The following is a 15,580-nucleotide window of genomic DNA, read 5'->3' on the forward strand; positions in this document are numbered from 1 at the left end:
ATATTTGTAAGATTTATTGCCAATAGAATTGATTATTTTCTTTCTCATTTCATTCAACCTGATTAAACAGGCTTTGTCAAAGGCCATGTTTCATCCGCAAATTTTTGAGACTTATTTGATATTCTTAATGTTGCAAATAAATCAACTAATAGTTTTGCTGCCAATGCTCTGGATTCTGAAAAAGCATTGTAATGAACATCCTCCCGAGAGCTATTTTCCTTTTTACTATCCTTCCTATTGTGGTTCAGGAGGCATTCTTTAAAGAAATCAACCATGTCATACAAAGTTTTATTTGGCAGGGTAAGAAGATGAGGGTAGGATGTAAAATGCTTTCTTTCCTGAAAGACGAAGGAGGTTTTGGATTGCCAGATTTCTTTAGTTATGGTCGCCAAGTTAAGAGTCATGTTGGGACATATAAGGTATGACTTTAGGAATTATTGGTCTTACTTGGAGGACTGTGTAACTCACCCAAATAAACTAAGGGAGCTAATATGTGCCCCTCAAAGGCATATCCGCCTAGGATCTGTGAACACCTAGTATTGGGGGTTACATGGGACCTCCGGAGGGAAATAGCATTAATAAGAATTTGTCCACATGGCCTTCCCATATGAGCTCCCTTTGGGGCCCACACCTTGACATGAGACAATTTGGAGCTAGTATGACTAAGACTGGTCTTACTCAGGACTTGGAAGAGTCTGACAGCTCTTGTCTGAAGTGGAGCTTAAAGTGTATGAGAAAGTGCAATAAATGCTGGGCAAAAACTATTTTGGAATGTTCTCATGCATATGGCTAAAGGGTATTGTTTTGGACCCTAACTGGAGAACAAATCTATTAAGAGTGCTTAAAAACGTCGGAAAAGTATGGGATTCAGCGTCATACAGAAAAGGTATCATATCCAAGATATATAAAGTACTGGTGATGAATTATTACTATAATTGTTTTTATAACACACTCAATACCAAAGAGGTCTCTAAGCGCAGAGCCAGGATTCGAACCTGTATTGTTTTAGGTCATTTTGCTGCCATGACGAGCATGTTGCCAGTGATCTATACTAATCGTGAATAGTCTTGTAGAGGAAAAAGATTATGAAATGGTGGGCACCACCTTTGTTAATTACTCTGCCCTATATATCTACTATTATACTTACTAATACTAAGTACTCAATAATACGTCATTTTATAAGAGTGCATACCAGATCCACCTTGCACTAGGCAAAACAAATACATAAACAAACATATATAGAGAAACGCCCAAGATACTGGATGCAGCCCTACAGAATACAATCTGTAACAACGTATTTATACAGTTTTTGTATGGTTGAAATACATCTTCACTCTTCTTATTCTTAAACAAATATTTTATTATTGTCATCATATTCCATCCGAATAATCATTGTGGCTGACTGTGCTTGGCCAATGCATTTCGGACTAATGGTCCACACTCAGGGCATCCATCTGAAATAAGTATGATATATACAATTAAAAGGTTGTATTAAATGTCTTCCAAAAATTTACACAAAAAGGACTAAAGTGGATCCCATGTCCAAATAAAACACTCATACCTTCCAGTCATTTTTGATGAGAATAAATGTGATGGAACATGCTCTAAAAATTTGAATCCGAAAAAAAAATGAAAATAATATGTGTTCATATCTACTCTAAAAGTATTGACTTCATTTTTATCTATAAGAACATCACATTGTGTTGAGCAAATTTGCAACCTTCATACCTTATCCCAGCAATGATTAAGATATACTCTGAGTGGAAATTCATGCACAAGGGTTTAGTCTGCAAAAAAAGCAAAGAAAAATCAATACGAATGAGGGGATATTCCTAGCCCATTCCCTTACTCATGAAAATTCACAGGGACCAACGGACCGCAATGTTTGGTACATTCTTACCTCCAACTAGTTATGTAATGGTGTACGCTATGAACCGTGCATGCGGCTAAAGGGTATTGTTTTGGACCCTAAATGAATGACAAATCTATTGTAGGGTGCATACAACCTTCGAAAAAACATTTCATAGGGCCACATAAAGAAAAGGTATCAAATCCAAGATAAATAAAGTACTGGCCATGAATAGACATGAAGAGAAATCTAAGTTTAAGACCAATTGTTAAAAGGCTATTGGAAGAGCTATCTCTGAATAAATATGGGAAAAATATATAAGGCTGCATTCAATGTGAACCTGTCTCATTATGCCATGTAACATGACTTTAAGATTCTGCTTGGTTCGCACAGAGATCCAGTGAAACTCTCTAAATGTGTACTAGTTCCTCCCTGTACTGTGGATGGGGTTGTGGCTAGGTGGGGACCATCTTTCACATTTGGTAGTTATGTCCATTCATTCAGATTTTTTGGGCAAACTTGCTTCGTTGGATCAAGACATAGTAGGCGGCAAGCTACAACTCGACCCCCGGACACGGTTGTTTTGGTTAGCCCCAAAGGAGTATGGGAATTACAGGCTGCCGAGGTTGTGTGAGGCATCATTACCGGCAGATAGATTAGCAGTAGGTCTGAAATGGAAGCCGAGTACCACTCCTGATAAGTTTGGTTATCTGCAAAAGGAGTGATTGAAAAATGTACATACATTGCCAGGAGGGGTTTAGATCTATCTTCTTATAATAAAACACATCTGCTTTGTGTCTAGGTGTTTGATAGCCGTAGATCTGGTGGAAGGTGAAGGTTCATATGTCCCCAGATCTACGGCTATCAAACACCTAGACACAAAGCAGATGTGTTTTATTATAAGAAGATAGATCTAAACCCCTCCTGTGTCTTCACCAGTCATTTCCCTGACTGGTTGTAGTGAAGTTTTTAATAAGCTAATGGCACTACTGTCTCGGGGGACATAGAAATCACAATGGCGAAATTGAATGATTTGATTTAAGCCCCAGTTATAATTCCAATATTTTAACTGCGTAATGCTTCTCGGTTACAGTTCCACTTGATAATGATTTTGATTTTGTTCTTCTCTGAATTTTTGGTCAAAAGAATTGCCATGGATTTTGAATTTGAAATTGAATTTGACAAAGTGAGATAACTTGGCCTGAAGAGAAAAGGTAAGTTCTCTTGAAAACTAACCAATAAACAAAATAATAACAGTTTTGTCTATTTTGCCTCTTTGTGAAACACTTTGCTGCAGGCACACAGACATTCAAGTGTAACGCTTTTCAAGTCATATGATGCCATCTACTTTGTCAATAGTCCTATTTAAAATATCCCTTTTCTTTTTTCAATTCTGAAGAATCTTAGTACGCGCAAGGCTGCTCAGCTCCCCATATTTCCACATCTCTGCACCTAATTTCACCCTGTCCTCGTATGAAGGGTACAGCTACCCTTCTGAGACACACCTCATTCCCCTCGTCACACCAGTTATGCCTAGTCATTATGTGGGGCGCCTTCCCACTTAACTGCTTCTCTGCCCTGATCGTGGCCCTACCCCACTATTCACTCTGCAGGCCATCTGATACAATTCCCTAATGCCACCCTCAAACTGCTCCATGTGGGAACAGAGCAACTTGCGGTAGCCAACAAATCAGCATGAACACACTCACCCATGCCATACGGCAAAGGTAACCGTACTAACTCATCACATTCCCACATTTCTGGCCTGCCATGTGATGATTCTCCACTAATCACTAGGACCGTTACTAAATCTTACCAGGCAGGGAGTTAATTTCGCCAAAATCCCACGGGTAGTGGAAGTGACATCATAAATCTGATGACATCACAGGAAGTGACATGATATTTTGACCCCTTTCAACATCTCAGTGAATTAGTCAAATTAATTTCGATACTAGTAGTTTAGCAGGAAGGGACACCAGTGATGAAAACTAAAACTTCAATATTTGTAAACTTAACACAATAAAAAGGTTATTAGGGCAGAGAAAAAGACAATTTAATGAATGCCCTTATAAATATATGGTTGACGCCTTGTTGTGCCAGAGGGGCAGCAGGTATTTGCAGGGGGCACACACGTCAGACACATCATAGGTCAGGGACACTGACGTCTTAAGCCAGTTCTACCTGACATGGACAGGTACTGCATGCAATATACGCCATCACTGATGGTTCAGTCTCGCACGTCAAGGTGCTGTCATAGTAGGTCATATGCAGCATCAAATACCAAAGTACTGCCACCTTACGAACCATGTGTATTTATTGTATGCAAGGTGTAGTCCTAGGTACTGCAATCCAATGCCAACTGCAGCCTCAAATGCTGACATCATAACATCATAGGCAAGTTTAACCCTCGAATGCCAGATGTAGCCATTACAAGCAAGGAACGGCAAGGCCTATTTATTCAAACGCTCAAATACTGTCTCAGGACATTTAAATCCACTAGATGAAATAAACTGTTTGATACAAAAAAAAATTCAGTCATAGTTCGTTGTGCCATGTAAATGGGTGTCAGATTCAAGGACCCGACAACTGAACGATCATAACAAACCCACTCGAACCGGAGAATCCGACTCGAAGATCCTCTACCACGAACGTCCAGGACAGACACGCCATGTACATTTGGCTTCAAAAGTAATCGGAATCAGAGGCCTCCTACCAGTAAGCACTATCACTCATCACAATATGCTCACTCTCTCCTTTACACCAACAAACAATAGAGTGCAGCTATACCCCTGGATCAATTTCGGCCTAGCTGCCACATACCTACACTACTCCATGAACACCTCAACAGCCTGATAGAACGCAGCTGTACCCCATGAAAAAATCAGCCTAGCTGCACACATAAATCTCTTACACAGTTCCTTGGCTGCCAGAATACAGATTCGGAGACCAACTACCTTGCTGCTCACATTCCGCTCATCTCCCACAACCACCCCACAGCACCTTATGTTAGAATGCGGCTTCCAACGCGCCAACCAACCTGGCTGCACACATACAGAGTGCACCCAAGCCCTACAGACTACCCTACTCTCTCCACTGATCTGGGCTTGCAGTCCCCAAGAGCTTTCATCCCTCAAGCGCTTTGAGATCATACCAATGGTATATAAGGCGCTATACAAATGCACAATAGCAACAACACCACTGCCTGGCAAACTCAAGGTGCACATTCTAAATGCCGTTTTAAAATAAATGCCAAACAGCAGCAAAGCATCATGCTTCCCTCAGCCCACCCCCCGCCCCCGCTCTTTCTCTGAGCTGTCTACATCGAGACTGACTGGATTGAGATGTGTTCATAAAAGTGCACCCGAGAGTGCTCAAGCTCCTTAAGCACAAGCATGTTATTAAAAGTAAAGGATTCTCCTTAAACTTCATCTTCTAGCCAAAGTCCGACTGCATTTTCTACAGGCACAATTTGTAACTAAGGTCTGACATTGCAATGCTTGTCCACCCTCCAATGTACAGATCCCTTGAGCAATAGAGCTGTGAAGAAGTACATTCAATGTAAGATGTAATGTCCAAAATATATTTGTGCATATTTGTATGCATATTTGTATGCTATGCCAATATGCACATTCTGTGCAATAAGCCCTTTTTTACAAATAAGGCCCTGCTTTCAGCATTACTGCAGATGTATGGCAGGTGTGCACTGCAATTGTAGTCCAGTCCGCCTTCACTCTTTCTCACACTGATGAGATAAGTGCACAGGTCACCGTGCCACATCCTCTATTTTTGTTCCTGAGACCTGGGGTCCTTTAAGATGAGGTAGCAATACTTAGAGATGGATGGGAATGCAGGAATTATTCATATCTCAATAATCAAACCGACTCAGGAAGTTGGCAAAACTCAGTACTGTTTTATTTGCAATAATCTAAAACAGGGAGTATAACGGACATCATCCAACGTCGCACAAGAAATCTCAACGCAATTCATTAAAAAAAGCATTCTTATATAGTGAAAATGTATCATCATTGACGTCATACTACGTGGCAAACTACAAAAACCTACTTGGAGATGTGATAGGCTTAAAGGAAACATCTAAGTATATGTTCCATACTGACGGGGATTGTGTTTGGGTCTCTAAGATCAGCTGGACATCTAAGCAAGTAATCTTCATCGTCATAAAATACACGACGATTCATGATTACACAAACTATAGGGCTCTTGGATACGTAGCCCTCTACAATTGATTGGCACACTTGTACCCTTCTGGAATATTCCACTCCCTAGCAGCACGCAAACTGGTTACCCCAGGTGCAGGGAGGGTCGGCCTGGTCATGCTTCCCCACTCAATTAACCCAATGTCTATCATCACTCCTGAGGTCTGCCATTTAATTAGGCTTTGAACTTGGCCTTGCAGAAGCTCTCTGTGCCTGAGAATAAAAGGGAGTGTGGCATGGACTTATCTTCTGGTTTCGTTGTAGCTCGACCCAGAGTCTATTTTGATCTGACAATGTGACTGGAGACCACGTTTTTCGAGCTCTTCATTGCATATAATACTATTGAATGATGAACTCTTGATGCCTTCAGTGTTTTTTCATTCCACCTCAAACAGAAGTTTGTTTCTTTCTCACGTTCATGTAGCTTCTTGACAGACAACCAGGCTCACGGTAGCCTCGACTCTTGGTGTTGGGCCAGCCAACCTTTCTTGAATTCTCCTTTGCCATCAGTTATTTTCCAACTGTGCCACACTCAAGCCCTTTCTATTCACAGGGTTTAAGTTTGCTAAAGTGCATTGTGAAACATCCAGATTCTATACATTCCTATGTATATACATTGGCGCATCGCTGCAATCTATTCACTAAGTAGCCAGCCTCAGGATTACTTCGTCTACATGCATTACAGCATCTGTACAAGTATAAAATGACTTTGCATTTTCTTCAATGTTTCTTCACACAAGCATCTTCATTTCCCTCCTGAAATTTTGCTCAACTTCGATACCTACTCTTCAGATCCTATAGAATGTTTATATTCTTTCGTCTTTTGTCCTTTTTCTGGGTGCTCCAGTTCCACTTCCCGTGACGTCACCAGCCCTTTTTCTCATTCATTTTCACACTTCTTCCGGGACTCTACCCAGAAGACCATTACTTCTTCGTGAATGCATATAGATTTTTCTCAATGGATACCTTGTCTAAAGAATTCTTTGCGGTTTTGGCATCGTCACTGGTAGTTCACGTGTCGCAATTTCCGGTTCCCAACATATAGGCAACACGGGTGGTGGAGCTTCTGCTAGGGGTATTTGGCTCCTCCTCTACATTCCTGCCACTGACCCCTGCAGGATGAAGAGAGTGTGTGTTCATAGGAGGTTTCAAGCATGAACTAAATTTAGAGCTTTTGTTATAAGTAAATACTGAACTGATCAAGACTAGTTACCATGCAAATAGCAAAAGCCCCACTCATCCATAATAAACGTGTTAAACGTGTCCTGTGACAATATACATGTTGTTACTAGAGATGGCAATACCCCAAGGCCAATCACGCAAATAATAGTTTTTTTACTGCTTATTTCTTTCAGAGGTTTAATAGAGCAAGTGCGAATGACAATATTGTTAATTGGTCTCAGTCTGCTGATCTAGTTCTGAATTTAAAGACGTGATTTCCTCATCAGCTCTGATGCTGCTGCTGCTGTATAACCATCTCATTAAATGAACAGCACATAGTTCTCTCAGAGGCATTTCCTTTCTATTTTTGGCACGGTCACTGAAACCCTTGAACCTGGGGCCGCAAGCTCAGCACCAGGAGTGGCAAAGAAGGAGCAAGGGGTTGCAGCTGGTGCCTCTGGCGAACCCCAAAGGATGCCATCTTACCTGGTGGGTGGGACTGGGCAACATTGAACACGCTGCACATCTCACTGCCGTGGTTAATTTATTTTAGTGTGCACATGTCATAACTTTGCTGCTGAATAACGGTGTTGGGCAGCAGGAAGTGGTGTGCAACCAGTGCTTCTTAGTGAATGTGCTTGCCCTGGGACATCATTACCTTGCCTGGTGGTTCCATTGTGGAGCACGCAGCTGTGATTGTTCTGATGACTGGCTTGACTGCAGGTGTCGGGGCACAGGAGAGTGAGGCAGAGGAGTTCAAGGGTTCTTGAGCTCCATGCAACTCCACTACCACTAAAGTGATCATGACACAGCAGATGATTGCCGGCCTGCAATTCCACAACTTGATGTAGGTTGGTGATATGTGCAGCTTTAACATGTTTCCAAAAGTGACTACTGGGGTGTCCTCATCAGGACATCATAATGAAAGGGGGGCATGTGGATGGGGCTGATGCAGAGGCGTAGACAGGGTAGGGCCTCAGCAGGCAAGGCCCACCCAAAATCTGTAAATGCCCACTATGCAATACTGTGTGGGCATTTACAGATGTTAATGTCACTGTGGTGGGCCAGACTATATTAGCTTGAGGCCCCACTTGTAAGACAATCCTGGCTATGCCTCTGAGCTGGTGAGAAGGAAAGTGACGTTGGATAAGGAGTGGGCAGATGAAGCCTGAGCCTTATTCACATTGTGGCATCCACTTATTGAATAGAAAGATTACATCAACTTGGCAATCCACGCCTCCTATGGCACCTGACAGCTGCGGGCCTGCACACCTGAGTGAAGATTCCTGCTCTCCCACGGAACCGACACATCTTCGCTGCAGTCCATGCTCCACACTACTCCGTCCAAGAGAAAGTTCCAGCTCTCCTACCGATCCGCCACACCTCTGCTGCAGTCTGTGCTTCACACACTTCCGTCTGAGAGAAGGTTCCAGCTCTCCTACCAAGCCGCCACACCTCTGCTGCAGTCCGTGCTCTACACTTCTCTGTCTGACCGCTGCTCGACTGCTATCTACGCATGGCCGCACATCTACCACAGGCCTCCCATGGAGTCTAGCCACAGCACGCAGTTGCATCTCGCCCAACACACAGTGGCATCCTTCCAGCACCAGATTAACTGTAGGGCGTGGCATAAGACCAGCAAAGCTACGAAGCACGGAACTATTCTGCACACACAAATGAAAGGCAGAATGAAAAAGGGAATACATACTAAGAAATGTGGTTATGAGGACAGCCACGCTACAAAATCTAAGACACAACAGAAAAACACTGCGTCCATTTCAGGTCTACATGTGACACCATGATTTCCCTGACACAGGGGTGTACAGTAAAAGAAAGGGGCGTCAGTTCGACCCAGCCACCCATCCAGGAGTGGCCACCAGCAAACATGCAGAAAGAGGAAGCACAGCCACAATTAGCCCGGCAAGCGCCGAGGGCACGATGGACCGATTGGGCAGAATATTTTGAAGACTTTATCAGTGCAGTAAAGGACAAAGATGCCACTGATATGAACCTGGCAGGGAGAAAAGTAAAGTTGGAGATCAAAACACTTCAACCTGCAGACAATCAGTCATACATCACGTTAATAACTGGCCTGAACAGCAAATGTGGAGCCCAGTGCAACCGAAATTACGAAAGGTTCTCCTTTAATCGGCACAGCCAGAGGTCACAGGAAAGTATGAGTATGAACTCAGACTGCAAAAACGAATTGCTCTTTGCCAGTTTGACACATTCTCTAATGGGGAAGCGATCATTCTTTGCATCAGAGCGGGATGCACGTTCTCCACCTTCAGGAAGCATCTCCTCAAGAAGCCCCTCCTCCTTCCAGAAATCCTTGAACTGGCCAGTGCATATGAGCACATGGACACACTAGCCGTGGTCATGGATGCACCCATGACGCTAACTTCTTTCACAGCAATGTCCCCAAAGCACCCTAACGCTACTCCGTGTGACCCCCTGACAAATACACAACTTCTCCAAGAGCGGCTCTGAATTCACAACTCCCTGAAAGCCGCTCCACACGCACATGCTGCCAGTGTGGTTTCCCTTTTCCATGCTACAAGGGGCTGTGTTCAGCTCTTACTCAATCCTGCAGCCGGTGTAGACAAGTGGGTCACTTTCAAACAGTGTGCCGGGATGGTTGCCCATGTCGGTCACAACATACAAATGCAGGAGACACACAACATCCGCATGGACTTCCGCATCACGACTTAGGAACCCCAGGACAATGTGCAAGACGTGGAGTTTGACACAGTGAAGCTCAAAGAACCCCATGATGAATATGTTTATCTGATGGCTGAAGACACTGGTGAAGAATCAACTCCAAAGATCACACTGAACATCTAGGGCCATAACTTTCAATTCATCTTTGATATTGGAGCCCCCGTGAGCCTTCATGAACATCAAAAAGAACTCCTCGAATGCTGTCTCTTGCCATGGTTCACATCTTCCAATGGGGAGCAACTGACCCGCTTCCCTGGGTGGGCAAATTATCCTTCAGTATATAGCATCGGAATGCAGATGTGCCAGCTATATTTCTCATACTCAAGACACCAGCACTCAGTTAATTCTTGCTCTGCTATAGGATGACCAAGCGCCTCGACTTCATAAAAATGACCAGCCACATGGAGACAAAACATGAGAGGTTGGCAATTCACAAATCTATGTCCAAATGGACAATACAATCGATTCACTTGATTGGTGTCTGGCCTCTGCACCCTCAAGCGCCCTCCACTAAAGTTACACATCAATTAAGCCATCCGGCTGCACCACAACACCCATGCCGAGTGGGCTTACACTTCCGACGCAAGGTGACAGAGGAGCTACAACCTGTGATAGGCCCTACACCATGAGTCTTACCAGTAGTGGTGGTGCCCAAAGAAAGAGAATGCATCAGACTGATTGGCATGCATATCCCGAATATAGCTATTGAACGGCAACACCATCTGGGCCAGAACATTGAAGACATGATAATAAGACTGAACAGAGAAACAAAATTGACCAAATTAGAGCTCTATCATGGCTACCACCAACTCCTCCTCCAACTGAACTCCTGACTCATCCAAGCATCTCAGTTTTGGAATTTCAATAGCAGCTCAAATCTTCCATGACACGATCAGAAGAATTGTGGTTGCATTCCCCCAGTCATTTAGTTATAGCAATGACGTTTCAATTTTTGCCCACACCCAAGAGGAGCATGACCAGACCTTAGTACGGGTGTGCCACGTATAATTGGACGCTGAACTAACACTCAATCTAGATAAGTGTCATACACACTTCCTCCAGCAAAGGTATGGTCCCCGACCCGGTGAAAGTTTAGACCATTCAGCAACTTCCACCTCCCTCACACTTGACTGAACAGAGGTCCTTCCTTGGAACGGCTGGCTGCTGCTCCCGTTACATAGAAGATTATGCAACTACGACAGGACCTCTTTGACAACTCCTGAAGCGAGACATCACATTCCAGTGGACACAACTATGCCAGAAGGCTTTCGAAGACATCAAACATGATCCTGCAGAACCTGTTACTTGGCTTATCTTGATCCATTACAGGACACCAAAGTTACTGTGCATGCAACCCAGTAGGTCTGGGTGCTATATTGGTCCAGTACGTTCGAGACTCTTTCCGAGGCAAGATGATACTTGCATTTGCCAGCACAGTGCTATCTGAAACTGGAGTAGCATACTCTCAACCCAAAAAAGAAAGCCTGTGACTGTCTGGGCCTGCAAGCATTTTCACCATTTCCTCAACAGCAAATATTTCACATTAGTCACTGATTATCAAGCCCTCCATACATCGTTTGGAAAGCCCTGTACGCATATGACTCCCCACATTGAGAGGTGGGACATACAGCTTCAAAAGCAAGAATATGATTATTCTATCAAACTCTGAATGGGCAAGGATCTTAACTCGGCGGACTACATTTCAAGGCACCTGATCATCCGGGGCCCCATATTACAACAAATGCAGGAGAAGTGTACATCAATTACCTGGTGGAAAACACATTGCCGCCTATGCTCTGAGTGAAGGACATTTCAGTAGCATAGATAAATGACCCTACAATACAGGTGGTGATCTCCCTCACCAAAGACAAGCAATGGAGAAATTACAGGCAAACATACTGCTGGTCTGGTTGGAGTTAATGTCACAAATGTGCAGTGTCACACAGAGGTCGCTGTCTCTGCCGACTCACTCCTCCAAGGAACCTGGCTGGTCATCCCATCAACATTGAGAAGGACAGCGGTTGATTTGGCTCATGAGGTCCACTGAGGGCTGGTCAACATAAAGACACTGTTGCACCATTATGCATCGTTACCCCAGATCGATGAGTTGGTTCAGTCGACTAATGGTCATTGTGAGGTGTGCCAGTTGACTGTAAAAGCAAACACTCCAGCTCTGTTAACATTCATGGATCTCGCATAAACCATATGGCATATTGTGGTTGTTGACTTTTATGGCCCCATGAGGGACAGTGTATACATATTGGTCTTAATAGATGAGTATTCCAGGTTTCTGATTATTACTAGAGCAGTGCAGACAACCAACTTCAAGACCACTGCATAGGGCCTGGACGAGGTGCTCAGTGAGTCAGGCATTCCGATAATTGTCAAATCGGACAATGGCCCACCTTTCAACAGTCATGATTTTAGTAGACTAGCCGACCATCTTTGGGTCAAACACCAGACCATAACTCCTCTGTGGCCCAAAACTATTGGTATGGCTGAGAGATTCATAGCAAAAATCAAACACCCTGCACAGTAGGCTGAACTAGAGAACATGTCAGTACAACAAGCACTGTGCCAGACTTTGCAGCAATATCATGATGCAACAGGAATGACGCGAGCAGAACTCATGATGGCTAGACCATTGAGAACAAGAATACTGTGTCATGGTCTGTACAAGCACGACAAAGATGATGAAATCAGAAGAAGAGTTGAGAGTAAGAAGGTGGCAGTGAAAGAGTATACAGACAGAAACAGAGGACTTTGATATTGGGGATGAGGTAATTGTGTGCGGCTGATGTGGCGGCAGCGACAGCTGGATAAACTGAACAAAGGAAGGAGGGCTACACTGAAAAATGCAGAACGAATGGGTGTAGCCAGGATGAACATGTGCAGATGAAGATCGTCCCAACCCCTATTCCAACCCTAGCTTGTTAAGGAGGGACAATATTGCTTGGGCTCGGCAATTTTTTAGGGGATATGCCCCCACACAGTGGATAATCTGGGTGGAACACCAAGGCCAGACTGCTTTTATTTAAAGAAGGTGCCTAAGCCTGGGGATAACAACTATGAACGGGGGGTCGAATTAATAAGGTTATACATTGGCTGAGGGCAAGATGAGGGTTCCTTTCGATTATACGCAGTGACATTGCATTTTGCAGTATACTGGTGGGCCACACGGCGTGGATTCAGTTAGAATCCAGATGAAAGTTCTCAAAATAGTCCAGGTGTCTTGGAAATGGAACAGCGGTAGTTGCCCCAGGTGGTTTGGCTTTTTTTGCCAAAATGTCGCCACCCTTGTGGCATATTGAAAGGCCCAGTGCAGGTGTGTTGGACACTGCAAGGAAGAAAGGGGATGATCGGGCTGCAGTCCCCGATTTCATGGCATTGTAGATGATCAACATTGTTTATCAGGTCTCCCATAACCAACCTAGAGTTGAAGCTATGGCTGGAATCAGTGCTGGGTACAATGAGGGCTCAATGGATAGGCAGAATGCCATAACTGGGATCCTGGGCCATTGAGGCTCGCCATATTCAAGGGCACCCTAAATTTTCCATACCGGCACAAAAAGAGGAGAAGGGTGGCTCAAGTGGGGGATTGGTCACATGGATGGATGTGGCCCTGTTAAAGTCTATTAAGTCTGTGGACACTGGCTCACCTGATCTGCTTGAATTACATCTCAAGTAAAGGGATGATTCCACAATCTTGCTGATTAATTTACACAATAGGATCCTGCCCGGTAAGGGTGTGGATCTAATTGCTAAGACGGTGGACCATGTCTTGAACTGGAGATTACTTTTCTCTGCCCCCCCTGAAGATGTTGGTTATGGGGGACCTAAATCTCCATTTTGAGCCCCTGCATGGCATGGATGACATTATGAATGTGGAGGATAGTCACTGGGGAGTGGGCCCCCGCCATTCTGCCTATTCGACTTGGCAGCACAGGAATGCGAAAGAAGTAGCTATCCTGTTATTGTCGGCCAATTTAAGGGCTTGTAATCGTCGATTTCTGGGGGATGCCCCAGCAGCACCAACATTTGATAACGGTCAGGCCAATAGTTATATCCTTGTGAATATCGAGGCCTGGTACCTTGTGAAATCCTTTCATATCTGCAAAAGGATTGAGAGCGATCATCATCCCTTGGTCATGGTAGCATGCCGATGCCTCTGGGAGATTCCTGCTGGGAAAGCACCAAGTACCAATGAAGGCTCTGTCTTGCCAGATGTACAAGATCATGCTAGATGGAACATCAGGTGGGGCAAGTTTGACCTAGAAATGATCCTGCCACTGGCACGCCATGATATTCTCCCTTTGGATGAATTTACCATAGTAGACCCTAACGGAGCAGCCACATTAGTCACCAAGCATGAGAGCTTGATTGTGAAGGTGGGGTCTCTAAATCTCTAAAATCAATTTGCAAATCGACCGAGATCCCCATCCCATGGTATTATAAGGAGTGTAGACAGGCTAAGGGTAGACTGATTAGTGAAGCTAGGATCCAAACATTGCTAAATGGCCATGGGTTAAGGATGGCTAGAGCAGAATATCGAAGGTTAATAACGGACAAAAAGAGGACATGGCATGAGGATACCTGGAGTACCCTGTTGAATGCTATCAGCACAGGGGACTCGAGGGTCATTTGGGCCTTGATGGGGACTGGGCACAGAGCAGGGTCAAATACACTGCTGGGCTGCATCACAGAGCAAACCTCGGTAGACTGCTATAGTGGACTTTATGGTAAGGATGGGGCCGCAAGTAGTACTACTCCCCTTCAAGGGGCTTGCGCAAAGGATGGAGATGGGCTCAACTATTCCCCATTGGTATTGACCTGCGAAGAGGTTGGAAGGGCGTTAATATGCCAAAGGTTGGGAAAGGCGCCAGGTCCGGACAGAGTGCCAATTGATTTTTATGCAAATTAGCCTGTTATTTGGGACTCGTACCTAACAAAATTATATAATGGAATCCTGAGTTGCAATGTGGTACCTGCGTCCTGGACTAGTGCTGAGTTGGTCCCAATCCACAAGAAAGCCCCAAGAGATCAGCCTTCTTTTATTTTTTTAAAAAGTTTTTTTATTTGACTTCACAGCACAACAAAGAACAGAGGGAGCCACATGGCACCAGCATTAAGGGCGAGCAATGCGGATAATAAACAGTACACATTGAGCAGAGTGAAGCATAGTGATAAAAGGCAACATACAAAGTATTTCTACATGCACCAAGCGGGTCAACATCTTTGGGGAGCCTCCCGGGGAAGTAGGGGGGAAGTTGATGGTGAGGCCATGGCAGACATATATTCTCAGAATCTCGACCAGATGTCCCTTGGCCTAGAGTGTGAATGCTGCATCGCGTTCCAGGACTGCTCAGTGTCATGAGCCCACGTGACTGATCTGAGCCATTGTGTATAGGTAGGCGCTCTGGGGCGGAGCCAACAAAGTAATATGCAGCGGACCGCCAATAGCATGAAGAGACCTGCCAGTTTCTTAGAATCTCGGGGTAGATGAGGAAGGTCATGGAACAAGCAGTGCAGTGGGGTGGGAGTGATCGGGTGTTCTAGAATGTCTGACAGTGTGAAGCAAATGTCTAGCCAAAATTGGGTCAGCAGGGGACAGAGCCATAACATGTGTATATAGGAG

Source organism: Ambystoma mexicanum, chromosome 3q (assembly GCF_040938575.1).
Source record: "Ambystoma mexicanum isolate Mex_15411 chromosome 3q, UKY_AmexF1_1, whole genome shotgun sequence".
NCBI classification, from domain to species: Eukaryota; Metazoa; Chordata; class Amphibia; order Caudata; family Ambystomatidae; genus Ambystoma; species Ambystoma mexicanum.